This window comes from Echinops telfairi, unplaced genomic scaffold (assembly GCF_000313985.2).
Source record: "Echinops telfairi isolate 266 unplaced genomic scaffold, ASM31398v2 ScPeMD7_1;HRSCAF=3_0, whole genome shotgun sequence".
In the NCBI taxonomy this organism is placed as follows: Eukaryota; Metazoa; Chordata; class Mammalia; order Afrosoricida; family Tenrecidae; genus Echinops; species Echinops telfairi.
In genome coordinates this window covers 13,726,178-13,731,697 of record NW_022103896.1, presented here as the reverse complement: position 1 = coordinate 13,731,697, position 5,520 = coordinate 13,726,178, and the positions used below count along the sequence as shown (strand labels likewise).

Here is a 5,520-nt window from a genome sequence, read left to right as displayed (position 1 = left end):
GGGGGAAGCTGAGGCAAGAAGGGCCCAGTGCAAACTGAGACAACTTCTTCAAGGGCTGCACGCTTTTGAAAACTGCTTGGGATGATCTCCTCCATTGTTGACACAAAAGTTGCGTTGAAGCGAGTTTGCTCCGGGGAAGCTGTAGTCTGCACTGAGGACGCGCCATCAGGGCACCCACAGAAGGAGAGCTGGCCTGTGTGGAATTTGAAATTTGAGCCAATAATCCACTGTGCCCAATTGTCTCACATGGCTGAGGTTTCATTTGAGGGTTTTCTTTTTGAAGTTTGCTGCCCATGACAAAAGTCTGTCACGGTGTACAGGGATCTCAGTGGTGAAGAAAGAAAACAAAGCCAGTTCTGTTTTAATAAAGTTTTATTTTGGTTGTTTGTTTGGGTATCAGTTTAGACTGACAGAAAATTGTGCAGGGGGTTCCCATATCACAAACACACACACACACACTTTTCTCTCTTGTTGACCTCACCGTGATATGCTTAGCAAAGGAAGAACCCGAGGCTGCGGCTTTACTCTTAACTGAACACCAGAGGCCAGTGGCATCTTACTAGATTCCCAGAAACACCTTTGCTCTGTGTCAGGATCCCAGGCTGCATTTCTCACCAGGTCTCCTTCATAACAGAATCCTGGTCGTTCCTGGTTTCTCATGACCAGGACAATTTTGAAGAGTGCAGGAGTTTTGTAGGATGCCCTTGCATTTCAATTCATCTAGGACATAGTTCAAGCTCACTGCCATTGAGTTGATGCCAATGCATACTGACCCTATAGAATAGGTAGAACTGCCTCTGTGAGGTTCTGAGACTGTAAATCTTCACAGGAATAGAAAGCCTTGGCTTTTCCTCATGCAGTGGCTAATGGTCTTGAACGGCTGACCCTGTAGCTAGCTTCCCAGCATGGAACCCACTACTGGATCAGGGCTAACAGTGGTGATTCAGCAGCCCGTCAGCCTGGCGTTTGAGTCAGCCTTACCAGGTGGCCCAGAGCATAGATAGGGCCCTGCTCCCCTGCTGGGAAGAAGTATCTACTTTATGAGCAGCCTTCAAACATGGCCTGGGGGGTGGGTGGAAATCCATTGTCTTTTCATTACATTTTTTACAGACTTCTTGAAGGATATCTGTCACTGAGTATCACGGCCTCCCTCCCTATCCCTTCAGCACAGAAGGATCTTGTCTAGAGCAAAGAGCATGGGAATTAGCACTTGAAAGTCCTGAATTCAAGTCTGTACTCCACTCTTTGCTAACTTGTATAAGTCAGTCAACCCCCATGAGCCTCAGCTTATTCTTGTAAAAAGTGAGAACATTCCATTTAAAATACCGTGGAACCATCACAGGGAAGATGAAATAAGCTATCTATGCAAGGCAATGTTGCTTGTATGAGTATATAGTAGACTTGGGTTTCCTTCCACTTGGGTTCCTAGTCTCCTGCAAGCCTGCCTCCTGGGCCAGCCTTCAGCGTTCAGGCAAGAATATGTGGACAGCTCACCGTGGAAGACTGTCCCTCTCACTATCCACTGGTTACCTCCTCTATGTGACTCATTCCTTTTTTATAGTAACAGATCCCTCCTTCAGAGCCATAGGATAGACATGTGCCCAGGGACACGGGAGGCCAATGGGCCATATGCCTCTCTTTCTTCAGCTTCTGTGGGCCAGTTTATCTGGTGGTGGTGGATCACAGAGAGAGAATCATTAAAGCCAGCGTCTTTCCTTTACTCATGCTTGTGTGGGTTGTGACCCTTCCGTGCTCCCTCCTGGTGAATGTGAAGGGGGAAAGGCTCCTGGTGTTGTATGTAGCCTGGTCGCAACAAGTTGCAGAGTCAGTATGATCCGTTCTCTATTCCAGGAGTCTCTTGGCTTGAGTGGCTGTGTTCGGTTGGGTTAGCTGGAGAAACAAAACCAGTGACACTCAGATGTGTTTAAGAACGGGCTTTATAACAAGAAGTCATCGCATATCAAGAAGGCATTCCAACCCAGCCCAACTTAAGTCCATGGGTCTGATGCTAGCAGGAACCCTCTTGGGACTCATGTAGCTACAGACCAATGATGCCAAAGGGTGAAGCGGGATGCAGAAAGATCTCAGGTGGGTGGATACAGAGCCAGTTGGATCCAAGCTCAAAGAAGTGGGGAGCTAGAAGGATACTTTAAGCGCTCAGGGCCAGGGGGCCCACACGGGGCTGCCCCTGGAAGCAGGCACAGAGTCCCAGCAAGCTTGAAGGCAGAGGGGCAGAGAGAGAGAAGGGAGTTTCTCTTATAAAAAGGCCACACCTTACAGGAAGTATCATCCGGCTGTGACCTGATTGACAAGTTGGACTCCGCCCCTACGCAAGTTCAAGTTGTCATAAAATCTAACTGCCAAAGTGTCCAGGCATCAAAGGAACACCATTCTTTTTCTCCTCACAACTGCCCAGATTCCACCTCCTTCTCTTTGGTGATTGGTTGATGACCAGCCAATCAGAATCCTTCCCTGGGGTGTTTTTCCACTCTAGCTGTCAGGGAAACTCTCTTACCTGTCTGGTTTCACAGCTGTAAGGAGCCATGAGAGCCCTGGTGACAGTATCTGCCCCCTGATGTCTTGCCCCTCTCCCTGCCCTAACCTTGTCCACCCACCAGCAATAAGTGAGTGAGGTAGGAGATAGAATAAGGACAATAAATGCCCCAAACAAGCACTTTTGTGCCTCCACTCAACATCTGGACAAGCCACGTTTGAGAAGGGTGAAGACGTTTGACATTGGAAATGAGATGCAATTTTGATCGAGATTAGACTAGACTTTTTTAATACTTGAAAGTGACTGGGAAGCTACAAGGTCTTCCTGAGATTTGCCAAGGGAAAAGGAGGGCACATTCAACTAAGTGAGCTTGAAGGCAATAGGCAGAAAAGCAAAGCTATTTCCTGATTGTATCAACCAGGTTCAATCTATCTTTAGCAAATCTATTTGTGAAGAATAACTGGAATCGCATCAGCGTGGTAGTACCGATCATAATACATCCTTTTACTGCTGTTATGAAAGCTGCCACCTTACAGGTTGCTGATAAAAGTTAATGACAAAAAGGCTGAAGTAAATTGAGGTTGTCACCCATGAGATACAAAGCCAGAGATCCTTGGTCTTCAGAAAAGCCAGGCTGATGTCCAGTGGGCTAAATAACAAAGGCCCATCGGCTCATTGACAGTGGTCATTGAACCTAAGCTTGGTCCAAGCCAACCCCACAAAGCAACCTCCTCGAGTATCAAACCCACACAATTATCTTCAAACTCCTTTAGCAGTCTGAGACAATATCTTGAATCTGGCTTTGAAACTCAGTTTCAGCAAGCCCCGCCTTACCTGTCAATTTCTTCTTCCATGAAGGCATCAACGCTGCTATATGGGTCAAGTTGAACTTCCAGAACAATCTGATTCTTTCTAATAAGACTAAAATTTTTAGATTCCATAGCCTTTTAGGCTCTCCTCCTCCTCCTTTTGTCCTTAGTGCTTCTCAGCAACTATACCACGTCTCACTGCATCTTTGAAAGGTAGGTTGGGCGAACATTACTCACCTGTAGTAAGCAGATAAAGAAACAGAAGTTGAGACTCTAAGGGGCTTGTCACAGTTAACCTGCCAGGCACCTGGGTCCTTGCCAATGTTGCATTCTTGAAGAAGGACTCACTGTGATTTAGCGAACCTGGAAAAATAGCTGCTGGTGTATTTGTGAGCATTGTGAAATAGAAGAACACATTGATCAACCAGTGTTACATCACCAATACCAGCTTTCTTGGGTGTGTGTGTGTGTAGACACATTTATGGATGGTCTCTTTTAACCCCTTCACAGCTACTATTGCAGAGACTGCCCAGATTCAGAGCACAGGTGTGGGTTGGAGTCAAGACTCTGACACAATCTCACCTGCTGGTGTCCCTTTGTTGTACCACACCCTCCTCTGAACAAGATCCTTTCAGTGACCTTTGGGCAAAGGGTGAGATTTGTCGTGTAGGCCAAGGAGAAGGGTTTTGTTTTCTTTGGTTTTGAAATGGATTTTCTGATCTTTGCTTAAGACACACCAGGTACAGTTGGCAGGATGTCTCTAAAAACTTGCCAGGTCAGTGGTTCTCGGGATTTGGGGTTTTGTGAGCCACTATGAGAAGCTGCTGAGGGATATGGAAATGTATCCCAGGAAGGAGGAAACAGTGCCTACACAGAATGCTCTGGGATCTCGGTTCTTGTTGAAATTGGGGCCAGAAGCATCTCCGTCTCCAGTCCCCCGGGGACATCAGTAAGAACCACAATGTCAATGGATCTAAAGTCATTGCTCTTTTAAGGGGCACAACCAAGATGGCTCGGGAGAAAGTCATACTGAAAGGCGTTGCATGTGAAATTCTGCAGAGAGAAGCCCTGTATACTTTCCGGCAGCATAAAACATCAGCCCCAGTACAGAGCTTGTGTGAAGCTGGGTTGTCTGGAGAAACAAAACCAGCGACAGTCACATATGTAGAAGAGAGAACTTTATGCCAAGAAACAACTTTACGCTGAAAAGTTGCTCCAACCCAGTCCAACTCAAGCCCATAGGTCCGATGCTAGCTGGGGCCCTCTTCAGAATCACATCCCTGCAGGCCGATGACATCAGAAAGTGAAGTGAGAAGCAGAGAGACCGTAGGCTGGTGGGTGCAGAGCCATGTGGAAGCAGGAAGATCACAGGCTGGTGGGCGCAAAGGCATGTGGATTCCAGGTCAGTGGAAGCATGGCAGGGTGGAGAAAGCTCAGGGTGAGGAGGCCCACATGGTGCTGCCCCTGGAGTCAAGGACAGAATCCCAGCAAGCAAGAAGGCAAAGGGGCAGAGAGAGCGGTTCCCAGTGGCTCTCACTCTTATACAAAAGGCTACACCCCGCAAGGAGGGGTGAGCAAGCTGTGCCCTGATTGATGGGTTGGACTCCTCCCCCACCTTCACACAGGTACTATCAATCCACATAAAATCTAACTAGCCCAGAGCCCTTCTGGTGAAGCTGCTTTAAACCCTCCTTGAATGCACTGTAGGAGACCTGAGGTGGGAGAGACAGAGCACACACTTGGCTGCTAACTGAAAGCTTGGGGGTTCAAGTCCACTGAGAGGTGCCTTGGAAGAAAGATCTGATCTGCTTCTGAGAGGCTGCCTTTGAAATACGATGGGAGCCTGGAGCACAGTTCTACTCTGAATGCCATCGTGATCTGAAATAGACTCTGGCAACTAGCTCAGGGTGTGTTGTTATGAGTTACATTAATAAGGATCATCAGAATGCACTTGGGCCAAGTCCCTTTGTCACCTGGATCACTTTACAAAAATACATTCAGCTGCCTTCAGTTAACTCTCTGAAGGAAACTCGCTGTGTGCTTTATGCCTGCATTTCATGGCTTCTTACCTTCCTCTGGCCTCACCACCCAGGTTGCATGTATTAGTCTAGATACTTTAGAGAAACAAATCCACAGCAACTCATGTATACGAGTGTTTTATGTAAAGCAAGTGTGCATCACAAAAACAGCCCAACCCAATGCTGCCCAAGCCCACAA

At 47.4% G+C, this 5,520-nt stretch overlaps 1 long non-coding RNA gene across 1 annotated transcript; it reads right to left on the bottom strand.

Moving 5' to 3' along the window:
• Window positions 1–354: 354 nt before the first annotated feature.
• Window positions 355–3,533, bottom strand: LOC123521361. Its single transcript, XR_006679813.1, has 2 exons — window positions 3,329–3,533; window positions 355–1,890 (listed from the first exon to the last, which is right to left on the bottom strand). It is a non-coding gene; the product is annotated as an uncharacterized LOC123521361 (long non-coding RNA).
• Window positions 3,534–5,520: the final 1,987 nt, after the last annotated feature.